Consider the following 21,605-nt stretch of genomic DNA (forward strand, 5'->3'; position numbering starts at 1 on the left):
ACTTTACTTAGTTTAGATAACCTCTGTTGTCCAAAAGAACACTCCCAGGTATTACATTTACACAGCCTAGAGGCCGGGACCCTGGTGTTATACAGCACGGTGCCCACTAGTGTGGCCTTCAATATACTCCAAGCTTTTACCTACCTGCAGGCTGCGCCTATGCAGCACAGGAACAATTCAGTGTGTGTGACACAGGCATCCGGCGGTGTAACACCAGGGTTTACAATCTTATCACAATACTACTAAATTCCCCCCAAACCAAGTACAACTAAGCAAGTATAATAGTTAGTTAGCTTGCAAGCCAAACAGTGTAAAGTTAAACTAAATGTTGCTCCCAGACTTCCTTACAAGTCCCTCTCTGGGAGATATAACTCTGTAGAAATCCTCTGTGACTTAGTCCTTTTACCAGACAGGTAGATAGTTCACCAGTATTGCAGCCTGGGGTGATGATTATACCTAACTAACTAACTACAGGCTTTTTACTCAGTCCCAGCAATATGGTGCAAAACTTGCAGTGTGGTGCGTGCACGCTTACTTCTGTTGGGTACCTTTTAGTCTCTGTTAGCATCAGGGTGAAGAGGAGCTCCTCGGACAGCATGCGGTCTCACTGGCAGTCTCACTTCTCAGCCAAGTCTCTGACAGTAATCTTCTCCTTAGGATGGTGTCTGGACAGACTCTGAAAGTCTCAAATCCTCAGCTATTCTTGCTGTGGCTTCTCCCTCCAAGGACCCTCTCTGCACAGAGATGTCTCCACAGCTCTCTCTTCTCCTCTAGAGTCCGGCACACTCTGACTCAAAATGGCTCCTAGAACCTTCCTCCAACGATCAGGGTCTCCACATCAATCTTCCAGGGGCATGCAGCCTTTTTCCTTTTACCTGTTATCTTGCAACAGCGACCTCTTGTGGTCAAACAACAAAATGTCAGGTTATGAAAACACCAACTCAATTACACATTGCACATTCACTACACAGGGGCTGTTTCACCCTCTTACACTATAATGTGAGGTTCTGTTCAAATTTGCATATGATGATGTCATAATGCAGATATTTGCATATGATGATGTCATAACGGAACCCTGAGGGTATATAAACCCTGAGCGCTGTGACATCACAGCCATTTCTTGAGTTGATGCTTTTGCTGACACTTCACTTTGGTTCTGGAAGAGCGAACTAGTTTGTACTACATATCTAGTGATTACTTCCATTCATTCTTACTGATCTTTGATCAGGGCCCAGTAATATCGGAGCCACCTGAGAACTTAGTTCTCTAATATTTCATCAGATCCGCCTTGGTAACTAAGCCATGAGCGCCCGAGAGCTGCGTCAGCTGATAGCTGACAATGATACATGGCTGCGCCGACCGGAGAATCAAGGTAAGTGAATTGTTCAGGAAGAGAGAGACAATATTCCCCCCACCCTAGAGGAGATTTCCTGGGAGGAGTTATCCCTGGGCTCTGCTGAGCAATGTTTCAGGGTAAACAGCACATTTTCCATTCCTAGTCGTTTGGGGTGGGTTTTACTTTCCTCCGAATTCCACCCCTGCCCATGATAGAAAACAGAAGTTCTTTATTCAGGCAATTTGACAAACTGGGCCCCATAATCACAAAACAATAACCCGTCTAAAACATAACTGTTATTCCCAATAAATCAATAAAAGAAATCCCAACAACGTTAAACCCCCCACTCTAAGGGTATGTTCACACGGAGGAAAAGGTCACGGAACATTCCGCAACAGGAAAAGACAAAAGGATATATCCAGCACTCGGAATCCGGCCTAATAAAAATAAACTTAACTTTTATTAAGAATTGGTCATTCTTCCATTAAAATTGTTTGATCATACGAGGGGTAAGCTAATGTCCCTTGTATGATCATAATTTTTTAATGGAAGAATGACCATTTCTTAATAAAAGTTACGTTTTTTTTTTATTAGGCCGGATTCCGAGTGCTGGATATATCCTTTTGTCTTTTCCTGTTGCTGCATTTTGGCTTAGCCGAGAGAGCCATTATCCGTGCACCGATCTTTTGGAATCCTGCTACAACGCTGACGGCTCTGACACGTGAGTAGTGCACTTCTAAATTATTATCATTTTTTCTATATTAAGAGCTGTGACCTTCATATCTTTTTCACGGAACATTCCATTTGAACATTCCGCGACGAAATGCCGATGCAGCATCAGCTTTCTATCGCGGCAACCCACTCCTGTGTAGGCCCGAATAAATGGTCAAACCATGGAATTCACGGCTGATTCTGCGCAGATAGGGCATGTTGCTTCTTTTTTTCGCTACTAGCTAGCGTTCAATCCAGTTTCTTCATATCTCCCATCACTACCTTGTTCAGAAAAGAAACTGCCACCCCCCAGACCCTTAAAGAGGACCTTTCACCGATTTCGGCGTAGGCAATTCTATATACTGCTGGAACGCTGACAATGATCTGAATTCAGCGCACTGTCGGCTTTCCCAATCTGTGCCCCGGGTAAAGAACTATCGGCCCTGGTACCATAGCTCTTTACAGTCAGAAGGGCGTTCCTGACAGTCACTCAGGTACAACCTTCTCCACAGCAGTGCCTATTGCGCTGTACTGGGTGAGCTGGGAGGAACGCCCCCTCCCTCCAGATAATATTTGTCTATGGACAAGCACTGTCAGCTTTCCAGCAGTACAGAGTAACTGATCAAGCATACATCAATATGATCAGCAAAGTGAGTTTTTGCTGAATAGATTTCTGGCGAGAGGTTACCCTCTTTGAACGGAGAGCGGAACAAACAAGGCTAACCCCGAGAGAAACTGCCGCTATTATTATACCCTGGGGTCTTTTCAGACCTTGAGGTATAATAATCAGAGACTCAGGGGAGGTGAAGAAGCATAATAAACAGTGTAACTCACCTCTCCGGGATCCATTGTTACTCCTAGCACAGGCTTCAGGACTTTATGGCAATGTCCCAGACGTGACGTCCCCACGTGACATCTGGGACATTACTGCTCAGATCTGTTTTCAGGGCATCCTGTCTTGGGCTGGTTAAGAGAAAAAATAAGGAAAAAAATAAACTGGTAAAATTGCCGCCCCTTTGAAAGTGCTGCCTTAGGCGGCTGCGTGACCTCGCCTCAGAGGTGCGGCCCTGGTTGGGGGAAAGCTAGCGCTCACCTGTGTGGAGAGGGAACTTATGGGCTTTAATCCTTGGTGGCCAGCGCACATACAAGTCTATGACAGGGAGAGGCTGTTGCTTGTGTTTCCAGTTAATTTAGGGAACTAACAGCCCATTGGGGTTAGTGTTTACTGGGGAGAGTGCCTTCTATGCCTCCCTGTTGTTCTTAATGGCATATGCTATGGACATGCATTAATCCCCGCGATTATCAGGTTGGGCAATTATATCTCCCAAAGATCTTTGTTTGGCATTAGATTAGGCTTCTAATCTCTATAAATCCCCATTAGATTATTATTGTTTTGGTCCCTGTATGATTACTATACACTATGAGCAGCGGAACCATTAGGGCTAGTTCACACGGGGGCAATGAGGCAGATTTTGACAGCAGATTTCACCTCAAAACCTGCCTCCGTACAATGGTGGTCTATGGAGACTGCTAGCTTTCATTTTTCCGCTAGCAGTTTTCCCTCCCCTCTATTCACTTTAGGGGAGGGGAAAACCGCCTGTCATTTTCTGAAAAAACTGCTCCAGAAAACGCTCCAAAGAACGCCTCAAGGTAAAAAACAACGCTTTCTAATTAGGAAGTGTTTTTTTTCGGGACCAAAATAAGCCAGGCGGTTTTTACGTGTGAACTAGCCCTTAGCATTGGGGATTTAACATTGCTGGGAGTTCTTTTATTTATTTATTGGGAATAAAAAAAAAAAAATTTCAGACGACTTATTGTTTTGTGATTATGGGGCCCAGTTTGTCCAATATTAGTTGATGGCGTCCCTTCATCCAGTGAATGATATATATCTTTATTCAGGTTACTGTTGAACTTAACTATACTGGGGTCTCTTCTCCTCAAAACCCTTAGCAATAACAGGATCCATTCCTATGGGCTAAATGTGTTACCTTTATATATTTACAGGTCAGGCAGCAATTGTCCATAGATTGAGGTCATCCCTAGGACATCGTGGAGAACCTTCTACTGGACATCAAAGAAGCAGGAATCCTATCACTGCGAGGAGAGGGAGACGCGACAGAGCTCCTCCACAGCACAGAGGACTAGAAGAGAGCAGGGAAAGAAGCCGCTCTCCATTAAGACCCGCCCCTGCAGAGCCCTCCAGAATAATAGGAGAGAGTAGCAGTGATAACAACCGTCCAGCAAGTGGATCCACAGCTGACACCACTGAATTTCAACGGCTAAATCCGGTTCCACCCCCTGAGGATCCAATTCCAAGCAGATCTCCTGTATACTCCTACCCTGCAACCCGTGCATTCAGTAGATTCATTCAGCTGCTGGACATGGGTGGGATGACCCCAACGTCACTGGCAATGCCACAGGGGCAACCACTTGAACCACATGCACAATATCTACTTTGGCAGGAGAGACGGCGGCGTCCGCCCAGCAGGAGAACTCTGCAGATTCAGAACTTACCCACTAGAGAGGTAATACCTCAGGAGGAGGCCCAGTCATGTGTAATCTGCATGACTGAATATGAGATCGGAGAGCGAGTCACAGAGCTTCCCTGTACTCATAACTTTCATCAGGGTTGCATCTCGACCTGGCTCCGCTCTCACTCTCAGTGCCCCCTGTGCCGTAACCACTGCTTCCAATGAAGCCCCATGAAGGGCTATGAACAGAGACATCCCAAAATAATGGAAGGTAAGCCATCTATATTTCATCTTTTCCCTCCGCCCTATCAGATGTATGTGACATGTAACATAGAAATAATAACATTTTATCTTTTTCTATCCAGAAAGAATATCCAAGCCTGGAAAAAGAACAGCCTGAACTACAATCCGTTACAGGACACGGCAGCTCCAGACCCGGATGGTGCCATATACGTTATTCCATGGCAAAATCTTCCTAAAAAAAAAAAAAAAAAATGTAAATAAAAAAAAAAAAAAAAAAAAAAAAAAGATTGTGTAAATTGTTTTTCTTTTTTTACTGTATATAATAATATTTTGTGATCTAGGAGCCTATAATGATAAGTAAGACAGAGGTAGCAGTTACACCAAATACACGACCGCACCAACAGATTTACATGGGCCTAAGTGCACAAGGAGGCTCAAGGCCAGCGCCGCACCTCCCATGAGGCGACCTGAAGCGAGCGCTTCAGGCGGCGCTATGCCAGGGCCCCAGGGAGCGCAGTATTTTTGCTTACCTAACCCAGTCCAGGACAAGCTGTCCTAGAATGGCTTAGCACCAAGCGGTGGATTGGGGAGGCCGCTGGAGCAGCGCTGATCCAACGGCCTCCCCTCCCATTCAGGCAGAGAGCAGGTCCTCTCCATGCCTGCTCTCTGCCTGCGAACGCCGCTTCGCCCCGACCCCTCCTCCCGGGGGAGGGGGGCGGCTTTCTGTCGTTCGCCTCGGGCGGCGAAAGGGGCAGGTTCACCCCTGCTCAAGGCCCCTCTGTTATTCTCCAACTCTCTCAAAACATCTGTGAGGGGCCCCTGGATATGATACGGTGGTATAGGTGAACTGTCTGGCGGTATTATATGAGCAGGGAATACAGGGCCGCATTAAATATAGGGCATATAGTGCACTCCTATCTTTTTTTAGTGATTATTATGTAACACGAAACATGGAGATGCCGGGGATTGAACCCGGGGACTCATACATGCAAAGCATGGGCTCTACCACTGAGCCACATCCCCTCATACACAGTGTGAAAACGCTCCTGTTTCTGAGACTACATGCCACCTATATGGCAGTATTACATTGGTATTGTTATTATTATGGGCAGGTATATGGCATTTATATATGTTGGTACTATTCTGTCTACATTTCAGGTCTGTTATCAGGGGTTGTAACTAGCAAAGACCGGGCCCCATAGTAAACACTGACTGGGCCCCCACAGCACCTACAGGGTATAGTGCACATAGAACATATAAGGGGCTAAAAAGGGTCTCAGACCCCACAACATTGTATATTCATGATCTTTTCTTAGGACAGAACATCAATATTATAGTCTCTGAAAAAATGACATGAAAGTGTTTTTTTACGTGTACTGCGTGGTAGCACTACTAATGTGTATAGTATGGGAGTATTATCCGTGTGCACTATATGGTGGTATTATTGTATTGCACAGTGTGACAGTATCATTTATATGCACTCTATGTTTTTAGTATTTATTTGTAGGACAGTGTTATTTAGGTGTACTGTATGTGGGCGCTGTATGGCTACATTATATCTAATCACATAATGATATCCAGTAGTATCAGCACAATAGGGCTACACGTAGTATATTGTCTCAGGAATTGGAGGATTTTTAGAGGTTTCCTATAGGGGATGTAGCTCAGTGGTAGAGCACATGCTTTGCATGTATGAGGCCCCGGGTTCAATCCCCGCCATCTCCATGTTTTGTGATAAACAACGACAAAAACATCAAAGATCCAGAAAACTGATAAATGTGCAGGAATTCAGGAAACATCTGCCCGTCTGTATTATAAAGGCTGAATATTATCTGTTCACCATTTTAGAATCCTATGCCGATAGTGACCACTAGGAGGCGGTTTAACTAACACAATTCGTGTATAGAAATACATGGCCAGTGATGTAATAAATAGTGCTCCTTATCTCTATAGCGCCATCCTATGTCATTGTGTCACCGGCAATGTATTCCTGTACATGTATTGTGTGGACTAGTCTGCCCCCTAGTCAGGGCCGGCTCCAGGTTTTTATGGGCCCTTGGGCGACAGAGCCTCAGTGGGCCCCCTTGTAAAGGAGGTGGGGGAGTGGAGACACTGTGCGTTGCAGATGAAGCGAGTGACGTCATGCAGGAGTGTGGCGTCACCAACACCATACCTCCCAATCTTTTAAAGAGCAGAAAGAGGGGCAAAATGTGCGGCGCGCTCTGCGCGCCGCGCTCTGCGCGCCGCTGCAAATTTAGCTCCACCCACTTTTATGTTGATTCCACCCACTCATTCATTATGTGCTCCCACACAGTATAATCCTCCTACAGTCACCTGTAAATTATATGCCCCCCTCCATCTCTCCCCCAGTTTCATATACACCCTTCCTCTGCCCCCAGTTTCATGTCCCCCCTCCATCTCTGTCCCCAGTTTCATCACGTTCTCCCCCTTCATCTGCCCACAGTTTCATGTCCCCCGTCTCTGCCCCAGTGTCATGCCGTTCCCCCCCCTCCCCTTCATTTGCCCCTTCAGTTTCATTGGGCCCCCTCCATCTCTGTCCCCAGTTCCATGCCGTTCTCTCCCCACCCCCTCCATCTGCCCCAGTGTCATGCTGTTCTCCCCCCCCCTCCATCTGCCCCAGTGTCATGCTGTTCCCCCCTCCCCTTCATTTGCCCCCCAGTTTCTTTGGGCCCCCTCCATCTCTGTCCCCAGTTTCATGCCGTTCTCTCCCCACTTCCTTCATGTTCTCCAGTGTCATGCCGTTCTCCCCCTCCCTTTGCCCCCCAGTTTCATGGGCCCCCTTCATTATGTTTCACCTTAATATGTAATACAAAACAAACACTTAACTCACCTTCTATCACTCACCTTCCCTCGTTCCCCCGACGCTCCTCTCTCTCTCCCTCCAATCACATACGCGATGCAGGAGCTGTGAGATCAGCTCCTGCTTAGCTCCGGCCCGGCTTGCGTGTGTAGGCGTGATGTGATGACGTCATCGCGCCTACACACGCAAGCCGGGCCGGAGCTTTAAAGCAGGAGCTGATCTCGCAGCTCCTGCATCGCGTATGTATTCAGCTCATCGGCGGACGGACGCCGATGAGCTGAAATTGTGACAGGCAAGTGCCGGGGGGCCCCCAGAGGCTCTGTGGGCCCCGGCACTTGCCCGACTATGCCGTGCGCTGACGCCGGCCCTGCCCCTAGTGTCCATCATTTTCTCTACAGACAAAAGGTTAAGCTCTTTTACATTAAATTCCGTCTTCGTATTATCCCCGATCATATTTCGTGTGACTTCCTGCCTGTATATCAGTTTTACTGACCTTTGATGTTTTGTAGTTCTTTGTCTCAAAAATTGGAGATGCCGGGGATTGAACCCGGGGCCTCATACATGCAAAGCATGCGCTCTACCACTGAGCTACATCCCCTATACCATGTTTCTATTAATGCTCCCAATGCATCTGAGAAAAATAGTCGTGGTACCTATCATTCGCTTACACTTCAGCCCTCCAGGGGGCCCTGTGCGTTGCATATCACATTGCTGTCAACCACGTACTGACACTGTTCAGCCTCAGCTACATGATATGAGATGCATGGGGCCCCCTAGAGGACTGAGATGTAAGCAAAGGTGGCTGTGAGCAGCGGCAGGGACCGGTAACTAAATAGGACCTAATACCTGCTGGGATTATTTCCCCTCAGTACAGGGGCTCAATGGAACGTGTTGTTTCATCTCAGAATTGGGAACATTAATAGAATAGCTATATAGGGGATGTAGCTCAGTGGTAGAGCGCATGCTTTCATGTATGAGGCCCTGGGTTCAATCCCCGGCATCTCCATGTTTTGTGCAGGTTTATCTAAATACAATAAATATGATAAATTTCAGAGCTCGGGTGTCTGGATGATCCTCAAACAACTGGATTCTGTCAAAAAATAAGCTTAACCTTTTCGCTGCCAAGGGTCTCTGGAAATTTTGCATCTCCAGTAGCCAGAGCAATTTTCACAGTTTTGACATGTAAATAAAACGCATATTTCTAAATTAAATGTTTGTGAGAGTCCCCCATACCAATATATTTTCTGAAAGCAGGGAGCCAGGGGAATATAGCTTGAACAGTTCTATTGTGGGATGTTACATTATACTTGTATACATTTGAGTTAAAAAATTTTATTATAAAAAAATCCAAAATTCCAAATTTCTGACCTAAACTCTACCACATGCAGGGATATCCTATTAATATTATAAAGGTGAAAGTTTGTGAGTTTGGATGTTTGTGAGTTTGGATGTTTGTTCCTCAATCACAGCCAAATGGCTGAATGGATTTTGGGGTAATTTCACACACACACACACACACACACAGACACACACACACACACACACACACACACACACACACACTGCCCAGAAAAAGGTAATAGGCTACTTTAAATGTGGGTCGCTCACCTGAAATCGCCTCCGTGACCCTCCAAAGGACCCTCCGCCAGCACTGGTCTGTGCACGCTCCTCCCATTGGTGCATGGCAGGCTGTGGGCGAGCTCTGGAGCCAGGGCTGCGGCACCATAGGTTGGGGGCTGAAGGTGGGCAAGATGGCGGCAGCCCACATGGTCCCGGCACCGCAGCTATCCCAGGCAACCTACACACTTCGCGGACAGCTAAGGAGGAGGCTGCTGCACCCGACACACCACATAACAGGTCAGTGCAGCGGGTACAGGGGGTTGGAGAAGGGCTGTCCCGGGGGGGTGTCCCTGGGTCGTTGTCCCCTGGGATCAACCACATTCCCCAGCTTCATGTCCCCCCCCCACATCGGCCCCAGTGTAGGTGGTCTCACCTTGCCACGCTCCCCGTCCGCTCTCTCCACTTGCGCACTGCACATAGGTGTCGGGCGGCTGGCTGCGTATGGCAGGTAGGCTGCAATAGAGGCGCCGGTATTCTGCAATGCACTGTATAATACCGGCGCCTCTATTGCAGTCTATCTGCCTAGGATGTAATCAACTCAAACACAAAAACATTCATGTACCCACTTCAACTTGTAAGGACATATTGGATACGGATCCTTGTAGACCAGGGCTCGGCTCCACAGTGAAGCGAAAGACTGACAAGCCAGGAAAGCAGCGCAAGGCCCCTGCTCTGCCTCATATATGCCACAGGCAACCAGCCGCCCGACAACTATGTGCAGTGAGCGAGCGGAGAGAGCGGCGGGGGAGCGTGGCAAGGTGAGTCCAACTACACTGGGGCCGATGTAGGGGGGGGAACATAAGCTTGGAGCAGAGATGGGGGGACAAGAAACTGGAGGCAGAGATGGGGGGACAAGAAACTGGGGCAGAGATGTGGGGACAAGAAACTGGGGGCACATGAAGGGGGGGACAAGAAACTGGGGGCAGCTATGGGGGGGACAAGAAACTGGGCGGACAAGAAACTGGGGGCAGATGAAGGGGGGAACAAGATCCTGGGGGCAGAGATGGGGGAACAAGAAACTGGAGGCAGAGATGGGGGGACAAGAAATATAAGCGGTTCAGCGCCACCGCCAACCCGCAGACGAAGTCACGGGTAACTGTTAGTAGGGCATATGGTGCACTCCTACTGGGCCCTATGGTAGCGGGGGCCTCTTGGGACACCAGGACAGTCCCAGTTTGCATCTGCTGTGAGGCAGTTTGCTGAATCCAGGAGGGGGCAGCACTGAGAGCATTTGTTGGGGGAACCTGGCGAGATTTGTCTCATGAGATCTCCCGGTGGTTTCGTCCAGACCGGAAATGTGCAAAACGGAACTGCGGTACATGTCACTGAGCTGTTAGTGTCCTTGTGAACCCAATATAGACTTCTGCACCTTCTATAGGGGATGTAGCTCAGGTAGCACTACTAATGTGTATAGTATGGGAGTATTATCCGTGTGCACTATATGGTGGTATTATTGTTTTGCACAGTGTGACAGTATCATTTATATTCACTCTATGTATTTAGTATTTGTTTGTACGACAGTGTTATTTCGGTGTGCTGTATGTGGGCGCTGTATGGCTACATTATATCTATATAGCGGTATTATTATTATATATTTCCACTTTACTAATCACATAATGATATCCAGGACAGTCCCAGTTTACATCTGCTGTCAGGCCTTAGGAGGCAGATTGCTGAGTCCAGGAGGGGGCAGCACTGAGAGCATTTGTTGGGGGAACCTGGCGAGATTTGTCTCATGAGATCTCCCGGTGGTTTCATCCAGACCGGAAATGTGCAAAACAGAACTGCGGTACATGTCACTGAGCTGTTAGTGTCCTTGTGAACCTGATATGGACAATGTAAACTTCCATACAACCTTGACGCCGGCCTCCGCTCTGCCTCATATATGCCACACGCAGCCAGACGCCCGACAACTATGTGCAGTGAGCGAGCGGAGAGAGCGGCGGGGGAGCGTGGCAAGGTGAGTCCAACTACACTGGGGCCGATGTAGGGGGGGGGGGACATGAAGCTGGGAGCAGAGATGGGGGGCAAGAAACTGGGGGCAGAGATGGGGGGACAAGAAACTGGGGGCAGAGATGGGGGGGACAAGAAACTGGGGGAAGAGATGAGGGGACAAGAAACTGGGGGCAGAGATGGGGGACAAGAAACTGGGGGCAGAGATGGGGGGACAAGAAACTGGGGCAGAGATGGAGAGACAAGAAACTGGGGGCAGAGATGGGGGGACAAGAAACTGGGGGCAGAGATGGAGGGACAAGAAACTGGGGGCAGAGATGGAGAGACAAGAAACTGGGGGCAGAGATGGGGGGACAAGAAACTGGGGGCAGAGATGGGGGGACAAGAAACTGGGGGCAAAGATGGAGGGACATGAAACTGGGGGCAGAAATGGGGGGACAAGAAACTGGGGGCAGAGATGGAGGGACAAGAAACTGGGGGCAGAGATGGGGGGACAAGAAACTGGGGGCAGAGATGGAGGGACAAGAAACTGGGGGCAGAGATAGGGGGACAAGAAACTGGGGGCAGAGATGGGACAAGAAACTGGGGGCAGAGATGGAGAGACAAGAAACTGGGGGCAGAGATGGGGGGACAAGAAACTGGGGGCAGAGATGGGGGGACAAGAAACTGGGGGCAGAGATGGGGGGACAAGAAACTGGGGGCAAAGATGGAGAGACAAGAAACTGGGGCAGAGATGGGGGGACATGAACCTGGAGGCAGAGATGGGGGGGACAAGAAACTGGGGGCAGATGAAGGGGGCAAGAAACTGGGGCAGAGATGGGAGGACAAGAAACTGGGGGCAGAGATGGGGGACAAGAAACTGGGGGCAGATGAAGGGGGCAAGAAACTGGGGGCAGAGATGGGAGGACAAGAAACTGGGGGCAGAGATGGAGGGACAAGAAACTGGGGGCAGATGAAGGGGGGGACAAGAAACTGGGGGAAGAGATGGGGGACAAGAAACTGGGGCAGAGATGGGAGGACAAGAAACTGGGGGCAGATGAAGGGGGGCACAAGAAACGGGGCAGAGATGGGGGGGACAAAAAACTGGGGGCAGAGATGGGGGGACAAGAAAGTGGGGGCAGATGAAGGGGGGACATGAAACTGGGGGCAGAGATGGGGGGACAAGAAACTGGGGCAGAGATGGGGGGACAAGAAACTGGAGGCAGAGATGGGGAGGACAAGAAACTGGAGGCAGAGATGGGGGGACAAGAAACTGGGGGCAGAGATGGGGGACAAAAAATATAAGCGGTTCAGCGCCACCGCCAACCTGCAGACGAAGTCGCGGGTAACTGCTAGTACTGACATAATTTCTTTATGGCCAGTTTCACCAACGCATGTTAAATTTCCAGTTAGCTAACCGAAGTTAAAACTAACTAACTTCTGTTAGTGTCTAGGAGTTTCACCAAAGTCGTGTACAGGTAATTAACAGCCAGTTAGTTAACTGAATGAGGTTTTTGTAACAAGCGTCGTGATTGGCAGAAGCAGTGGCACATGACACGTTTACAAATCAACTACACATTAGAATACTAAGTCTAAGGTGCCTTTAATTCATCAATACTACATATATGTGACTAAACGTCCTTTAAGACCCTAAAAAACTGCACCTCAAAATCTTGATTTTGGCCTTAAATGTGAAAAAAATAGCAGCATGGATAAAACATGGCATAGACATTACAATCAATGACTAAACCCCATAAACCAATATATTTCCAAACAGCAGACACCCTGACGATCATAAAAATACCATCTAGCTTATTATACTCACAGCCACCTTCATGCAACTTTTTATCAAACATTGATTTTTTGCAAAAATTACACAAAAGTTCAGCTTTGAGACAAAATCTCTGAGACAGTTTGAACTATATATACAGAAAAGTGTCAGAGCTGAGTTCTTTGTGCACTAAGCAATACTAACTTGTAACAGTATATAATTGCTTAAGTTTAAAGAAGAATCCCTTAACTTAAAGACGTTATAGGAAATAGGGGGTTTGGATAATAGAAGGGGAGTGGGGTCGTATATCAGGGACAGGGGTAAGGTGCTTAGAATTTTAAAAAGGGGTATGTACGTGTATAAATGTTATTCTGTTAGTGTAAGTGAATGTGGTGGAAGTGCTTAGTGACACTGGGCTCCTCACTTTACACAGGTAAGGACAGTTTCTATGCAGATAGGAATGATCTGATGACCTGTATGTGGGCGCTGTCGGTGTGCTGTATGGCGACATTATATCCATATAGCGGTATTATTATTATTATATATTTCCACTTTACTAATCACATAATGATATCCAGTAGTATCAGCACAATATGGCTGCATGTAGTATATTGTCTCAGGAATTGGAGTATTTTCAGAGGTTTTATAGAGGTTTCCTATAGGGGATGTAGCTCAGTGGTATAGCGCATGCTTCGCATGTATGAGGCCCTGGGTTCAATCCCCGGCATCTCCATGTTTTGTGATAAACAACTATAAAAACATCAAAGATCCAGAAAACTGATAAATGTGCAGGAATTCAGGAAACATCTGCCCGTCTGTATTATAAAGGCTGAATATCATCTGTTCACCATTTTAGAATCCTAAGTCGATGGTGACCACTAGGGGGCGGTGTAGCTAACACAATACATCTATAGAAATACATGGCCAGTGATGTAATAAATCAGGGGTCTCAAACTCGCGCCCCCCCCCCCCCCCGAAAAATTTTGTACGGCCCGCACAAGCCTAGGGACACCGGATCCGAGTTGAATACATTGCGAGATGATTATATCCACTAGCCGCTACGTTCCGGCTAGTGGACATATAGGCGCGATGTGATGACGTCACATCATCACATCGCGCCTACAGGTCTATTAGTGAAACTGCAGAGCGCGGCGGGGGAGCGTTGGATGGTAATTATAAGTGTTTTTTTGTGTGTTAAAGAGGACCTTTCACCATTTTGCCCACAGGCAGTTCTATATACTGCCGGAAAGCTGACAGGTGTCATTATTGGCTCTTTATTCTTCCCTGCTTCAGCCCTCCAGGGGGCCCCGTCTGTCCCACATGATGTCATCGCTGATGGTATTCACTGAGGGGATACACGGTGAGTTTCTTGGAGTTATTTATTTTGTTTCTCCATTCTTCAATGTACCGCTCTCTGTTTGCCTCTGTGGTCGCCTTTATTTCGGCCTTGGTTATCATCTGTTGGTGTTTTTGGTTTGGTGATTGGCTGTTGTTTGGTTGGTGAGTGTCTGGTTTGCTCAGGTGGCTTAGCCATGCTTGGTGGTGGTAGGAGTCGGGCTTGCTCCCCTGGATGTGTGCCTGGAAAGCTAGCGCCCTCTTCTGTATGGTGAGCCATAGGGGGAGTCTGCCTAGCTCAGCCCTGCAGTCCATGTTGGTGGTGTTGCGATGGACATGGAGCAGGTATTTGCAGAACTCCAGGTGGAAGGTCTCTGTTGGGCTGGAATCCCACTTTGACTGGTCTGGGTAGGTGGCTGGGCCCCAAACCTCGCTGCCATAGAGAAGGATCGGGGAGATGACTGCGTCAAATATCTTCAGCCAGACCCTCACCGGTGGTTTGAGGTGGTACAGCTGTCTTCTGATGGCGTAGAACAGGGGTAGGGAACCTTTGGCTCTCCAGCTGCTGTGAAACTACAACTCCCAGCATGCTCCATTCACTTCCATGGGAGTTCCCAGAACAGCAGAGCCAGTATGCATGCTGGGAGTTGTAGTTTTGCAACAGCTGGAGAGCTGTACGTTCCCTACCCCTGGCGTAGAAGGTTCTGCAGGCTTTTGCTTTCAGGGTTTCTATTGCTGCTTTGAAGCTTCCTGATTGGCTGAGCTCCAGCCCCATGTAGGTCTAGCTGTAGGTTTTCTCCAGTGTGGAGCCATTCAGTGTGAATTGTGGGGTGGAGACTTTATTGTGGCCCTTCTTCTGAAATACCATGACTTTGGTCTTCTTCTGGTTGATGGGTAGAGCCCATGTTTTGTAGTTGTTTGTCTCAAAAGATGGAGATGCTGGGGATTGAACCCGGGGCCTCATACATGCAATGCATGCGCTTTAGCACTGAGCTACATCCCCTATAGAACATTCCAACTAATGCTCCCAATTCATCTGAGAAAAATAGTTGTGCTATCTATCATTCGCTTACACTTCAGCCCTCCAGGGGGCCCTGTGCATTGCATACCACGTTGCGATCAACAACGTCCTGACACTATTCAGCCTCAGCTACATGATATGAGACGCATGGGGCCCCCTAGAGGACTGAGATGTAAGCAAAGGTGGCTGTGGGCAGCGGCAGGGACCGGTAACTATATAGGGCCTAATACCTGCTGGGATTATTTCCCCTCAGTACAGGGGCTCAATGGAACGTGTTGTTTCATCTCTGGGTTTGTAGCTTCTTAGATCAGCTACAAAGATGCTACAACCCCAGAGAACTTTCCTGTGAACTGATATATATGGTTTTTTACTGTTTATTTACATTGTGTTCTGTTCTCCATCTATTTTGCATCTAACAATCCATTTCTCTGTGTATATATATGCCTACCTTCAGAAATTGTGTTATACCATCCTGATGAAGAGACCTCTATAGTCTCGAAAGCTCGAAATATGTCATCAAAAAACAGGGGCGGATCCAGGGCCGGGCGAGCCGGGCAACCGCCTGGGGCCCCGCGACGCGGCCGGGACCTAACAAAATGGTCCCGGTCGGCATGTCCCGACTCCAACTGAGCTCAGCGTTAAAGCAGGAGCTGAGCTCACAGCTCCTGCTTTAAACGCCTATGTATTTCAGCTCATCGGCGGTAGGACGCCGATGAGCTGAATGCATAGGCGTTTAAAGCCGGAGCTGTCACAGCTCAGCTCCTGCTTTAACGCTGAGCTCCGGCATTTGTAGCCGCGATGTGATGACGTCATCACATCGCGGCTACAATATGTGTATGAGGGAGAGAGCTGCAAGGGAACGAGGAATGGTGAGTGTGTGTGTGTGTGTGTGAGAGAACGTGAGAACGGCATGACACTGGGGCAGATGGAGGGGGAGAAAGGCATGACACTAGGGCACATGAAGGGGGGAGAATGGCATGGCACTGGGGCAGATGAAGGGGGGAAGAACAGCATGACACTGGGGCAGATGGAGGGGGGAGAATGGCATGACACTGGGACAGATGGAGGGGGGAGAATGGCATGGAACTGGGGCAGATGAAGGGGGGAAGAACAGAATGACACTGGGGCAGATGGAGGGGGGAGAATGGCATGGCACTGGGGCAGATGAAGGGGGGAAGAACAGCATGACACTGGGGCAGATGGAGGGGGGAGAATGGCATGACACTGGGGCAGATGGAGGGGGAGAATGGCATGACACTGGGGCAGATGGAGAGGGGAGAATGGCATGACACTGGGGCAGATGAAGGGGGAAGAACAGAATGACAATAGGGCAGATGGAGGGGGAAGAACAGCATGACACTGGGGCAGATGGAGGGGGGAGAAAGGCATGACACTGGGGCAGATAGAGGGGGAGAGAACAGCATGACACTGGGGCAGATGGAGGGGGGAGAACGGCATGACACTGGGGCAGATGGAGGGGGGAGAATGGCATGACACTGGGGCAGATGGAGGGGGGGAGAACAGCATGATACTGGGGCAGATGAAGGGGGGGAGAACAGCATGACACTGGGGCAGATGGAGGGGGAGAACGGCATGACACTAGGGCAGATGAAGGGGGGGAATGGCATGACATTGGGGCAGATGAAGGGGGGAGAACGGCATGACACTGGGGTAGAGACGGGGGGAAATGAAACTGTGGACAGATAAAGGGGGAGAATGGCATGAAACTGGGGACAGAGATAGAGGGGGGGGTGACATGAAACTAGGGGTAGATGAAGGGTGTATATGAAAATGGGGGGAGATATAATTTACGGGTGACTGTAGGAGGATTATACTGTGTGGAATCACATGAAAATAGAATGAGAATGGGTGGAGTCAACATAAAAGTGGGCAGGGCCAAATTTACCACACGTTTTGTTCCCTCTTTCTAGTCTTCAACAGTTGGGAAGTACAGGTTAGAAGTGCGAGACCCCCAGTAAGTAGGGCCCCGACAAAGTCAATTGCCCAGGGCCCCGCAAACCCTGGATCCGCCACTGTCAAAAAGCTTTTTAAGTTAGCCATTAAAAAAGGTATCTACTGAGGACTTCTCTCAAAAAATTTATTTCATAATTTCTTTAGTATACTAAATTCTAAGGTGCCTTTAATTCATCAATACTACATATATGTGACTAAACTCCCTTTAAGACCCAAAAAAAGTGCACCTCAAAATCTTGATTTTGGCCTTAAATGTGAAAAAAATAGTAGCATGACTAAAACATGCCATAGACATTACAATCAATGACTAAACCCCATAAACCAATATATTTCCAAACAGCAGACACCCTGGCGATGATAAAAAAAAATACCATCTAGCTTATTATATTCACAGCCACCTTCATGCAACTTTTTATCAAACATTGATTTTTTGCAAAAATTACACAAAAGTTCAGCTTTGAGACAAAATCTCTGAGACAGTTTGAACTATATATACAGAAAAGTGTCAGAGCTGAGTTCTTTGTGCACTAAGCAATACTAACTTGTAACAGTCTATAATTGCTTAAGTTTAAAGAAGAATCCCTTAACTTAAAGACGTTATAGGAAATAGGGGGTTTGGATAATAGAAGGGGAGTGGGGTCGTATATCAGGGACAGGGGTAAGGTGCTTAGAATTTTAAAAAGGGGTATGTACGTGTATAAATGTTATTCTGTTAGTGTAAGTGAATGTGGTGGAAGTGCTTAGTGACACTGGGCTCCTCACTTTACACAGGTAAGGACAGTTTTTATGCAGATAGGAACGATCTGATGACCTGTATGTGGGCGCTGTATGGCGACATTTTATCTATATAGCGGTATTATTATTATATATTTCCACTTTACTAATCACATAATGATATCCAGTAGTATCAGCACAATAGGGCTACACGTAGTATATTGTCTCAGGAATTGGAGTATTTTCAGAGGTTTCCTATAGGAGATGTAGCTCAGTGGTAGAGCGCATGCTTCGCATGTATGAGGCCCCGGGTTCAATCCCCGGCATCTCCATGTCTTGTACAGGTTTATCTAAGTACAATAAAGATGACAAATTTCAGATCTCGGACGTCTGGATGTTCCTCAAATGACTGGATTTTGTCAAAAAATAAGCTTAAAAATAAAAAGATTGTATCGTTCACCATCATATAATGTGGAAACATAAGCGCGTGGTGGACAGTAGGGGGCAGTCAACTCAAATACAAAAACATCCATGTACGTACTTCAACTTGTAAGGACATATTGGATACGGATCCTTGTAGACCAGGGCTTGGCTCCACAATGACAGGAGGTGCAAGATGTTGGGCACATGATAATTTATACTGGATTTCTGGCATACCATGTTGGTGGTAGGATGTGAAGTCACCAGATGCTGCAGGATCACCGGCAATGTATTCCTGTACATGTATTGTGTGGACTAGTCTGCCCTCTAGCGTCTATCATTTTCTCTACAGACAAAAGGTTAAGCTCTTTTACATTAAATTCCGTCTTCGTATTATCCCCGAACATATTTCCTGTGACTTCCTGCCTGTATATCAGTTTTACTGACCTTTGATGTTTTGTAGTTCTTTGTCTCAAAAGATGGAGATGCCGGGGATTGAACCCGGGGCCTCATACATGCAAAGCATGCGCTCTACCACTGAGCTACATCCCCTACACAATGCTCCTACTTATGCTTCCAATGCATCCGAGAAAAATAGTCATGCTTACACTTCAGCCCTCCAGGGGGCCCTGTGCGTTGCATACCACATTGCTATTAACAACATCCTGACACTGTTCAGCCTCAGCTACATGATATGAGACGCATGGGGCCCTCTAGAGGACTGAAATGCCTCGTGTGCCGGTCAGCCCCTCTGATATAGCAGAGCCGAGTGTGTACACTCAGCTCTGCTACATCAGATGTAGCAGAGCCGAGTGTGCCGGTCAGCCCATCTGATATAGGAATGCATCTGATATAGGAGTGCACACTCGGCTCTGCTATATCAGATGGGCTGACCGGCACACGGTGTAGTTGAGCAGAACTGGCTCAGCACTGCTACCAATAGGAATGCATTGGCCAGCCTTCGGCCAATCAGCGCTGGCTCTGCCGGAGGAGGCGGAGTCTAAGGTTGGACCTGAATGGAGACTGGTGTGCAGCGATCTTAGACTCCGCCTCCTCCAGCAGAGCCAGCGCTGATTGGTCGAATTCCGTACTCTGGCCAATCAGTGCTGGCCAATGCATTCCTATGGGGAAAAGTTAGCTTGCGAAAATCGAAAGCTGACAGGGATTTCCATGAAATAAAGTGACTTTTATGCCCCCAGACATGCTTCCCCTGCTGTCCCAGTGTCATTCCAGGGTGTTGGTATCATTTCCTGGGGTGTCATAGTGGACTTGGTGACCCTCCAGACACGGATTTGGGTTTCCCCCTTAACGAGTATATGTTCCCCATAGACTATAATGGGGTTCGAAACCCACTCGAACAGTGAGCGGCTGTTCGAATCGAATTTCGAACCTCGAACATTTTAGTGTTCGCTCATCTCTACTTGTTACGTCTCCTCCTGTAACTTTCGGCTCTTTTATTCTATTATATTGGCGGTATTATTTTATAGATGTCACACTCAGTATCCGTCTTCAGATATATCTACATACACAGATCCAAGATCTACAAATACAAAAAAAATTCTGTCTACATTTCAGGTTTATTATTAGCGGTTGCTGATTAGCAACGATTAGCAAAGAACGGGCTCCATAGCAAAAATTGCCTGGGCCCCAACAGCACCTATGGGGTATAGTGCCCGTCTCGTGACTCCCACACAGTATAACTCTCCCTTTAATATCCCCACACACTATAACGCCCCATTTACTGGCCCCCAAGTGGTATATTGCCTTGTTATTGGACAATTTTCTACCTCCTTTACTGCCCTCCACATAGTAAATGCCTCAGTTACTGACCCCCCCACACAGTATATGCCCCCATGTACAGGTGCCCTGAAAGTAAAGGCCACCCATAGTGACTTTTGGCCACTACCTCCTGGAATACTCCAGCAGGTAACGGCCGTCAATCTATTTCCTTCCCCATCACCAATACCACAGTCTCTGCCCCCATTAGTGAATAGCATCAGCGACGACATCATGTGGGACAGAGGAGGCCCCCTGGAGGGCTGAAGTGGAAGTGGAGACGGTGGTGGCTGTGGATACGGCGGGGATCAGTAAGTAAATAGTGGCAGTTACCCACTAGAGCAGGGATCGGCAACCCCTGGCACACGAGGCATATTTTGTCGGCACGCCAGCCAGCCCACAACCTTCATGCACTAATTTAAGAGAGAGCGTCCCTTCAGTGCTCTGCTAGAGCTGAGGTGTAGGACACGCCCCCTTCTCTCCCTGCCACCAATCAGAGGTGAGCCTCTCACTGTACAGGATAAGGGCTCCCTGGACCTGCTGCTACACGTGAGGAGGAGCTCCTGCCGTCTGCAGCCCTGAGGAGGAGAGGAAGCTCCGGGGAGCAAAGTGAAAGCAAACACAACACCAGGTACGTGTGTTACTAACTATTCTTATTAATGTCAGGCATTTGGGGTTATTACTTTAGTTTTAGTAACTCCATGTGGCTCACATTAATAGTAGTTAACCCCATCATGTCCCTCACATTAACCCCTATGTGGCTCACATAAGGGTTACTGATGTGTGAGACATATGGAGGTACTAATAAGGGACCTATATAATGAAGATGTTCACTTATTACCTCCATGTCTCTCACATATCAGTGTCCCTTATGTAAAGCAGACAGGGGTTAATGTGCGGAACATGATGGGGTTAACTGCTATTAATATGAGGCACATTGAGTTACTAAGCTGTAATGTACATGACTGGACTTTTTATCCACAACTTTGGATAAGAGTACAGACTTATACATTTCAATTGACCCATATACACAGCCACCTACACATTTGTCTCTGACACATTGGGGACTTCACGCTGATCCACCCTTTTGGCCTGCACCATCATGCGCTTCTTCCCAGCCACTCCCCATCTCCCAGGCGTTTCATTGCAGGCAGAAGTACAGCGCAAGCCACCCACATGCCCAAGGCTTTAATTGCATCATCGAAAAACTGCTGGCCCTGGAGATGTTGACGTTTATGCTTCTGCATACACAGGCCTTCCGTCACCAGATGGCAGCTGGGGCACCTCCCTATGCTGGGCCTAGCCGTTACCACTTCTCTTGGATTGCTGTCCCTGCCTTGCGCCTGCACGTGTCCCATTACATCAGTCGGGCCCAGAGCTCCGCGCTTTGCTGCAAGGTCCACTTGACCACCGACGCATGGACAAGCGCCTGTGGTCAGGGATGCTGCTTATCTTTAATG

The 21,605-nt window shown here is 48.0% G+C and overlaps 6 non-coding genes across 6 annotated transcripts; 3 read left to right on the forward strand and 3 right to left on the reverse strand.

The window, feature by feature from the left end:
• Positions 1-5,712: 5,712 nt before the first annotated feature.
• On the reverse strand, positions 5,713-5,784 carry TRNAA-UGC (transfer RNA alanine (anticodon UGC)). Its single transcript has one exon. It is a non-coding gene; the product is annotated as a tRNA-Ala (tRNA).
• Positions 5,785-6,414: 630 nt separating this feature from the next.
• TRNAA-UGC (transfer RNA alanine (anticodon UGC)) lies at positions 6,415-6,486 on the forward strand. The gene has a single exon. It is a non-coding gene; the product is annotated as a tRNA-Ala (tRNA).
• Positions 6,487-8,108: 1,622 nt separating this feature from the next.
• Positions 8,109-8,180, reverse strand: TRNAA-UGC (transfer RNA alanine (anticodon UGC)). The gene has a single exon. It is a non-coding gene; the product is annotated as a tRNA-Ala (tRNA).
• Positions 8,181-13,566: 5,386 nt separating this feature from the next.
• Positions 13,567-13,638, forward strand: TRNAA-CGC (transfer RNA alanine (anticodon CGC)). Its single transcript has one exon. It is a non-coding gene; the product is annotated as a tRNA-Ala (tRNA).
• A 4,571-nt stretch (positions 13,639-18,209) lies between these two features.
• TRNAA-CGC (transfer RNA alanine (anticodon CGC)) lies at positions 18,210-18,281 on the forward strand. Its single transcript has one exon. It is a non-coding gene; the product is annotated as a tRNA-Ala (tRNA).
• A 568-nt stretch (positions 18,282-18,849) lies between these two features.
• TRNAA-UGC (transfer RNA alanine (anticodon UGC)) lies at positions 18,850-18,921 on the reverse strand. Its single transcript has one exon. It is a non-coding gene; the product is annotated as a tRNA-Ala (tRNA).
• Between the last annotated feature and the right edge of the window lie 2,684 nt (positions 18,922-21,605).

Source organism: Leptodactylus fuscus, chromosome 3 (assembly GCF_031893055.1).
Source record: "Leptodactylus fuscus isolate aLepFus1 chromosome 3, aLepFus1.hap2, whole genome shotgun sequence".
Taxonomy (NCBI): Eukaryota; Metazoa; Chordata; class Amphibia; order Anura; family Leptodactylidae; genus Leptodactylus; species Leptodactylus fuscus.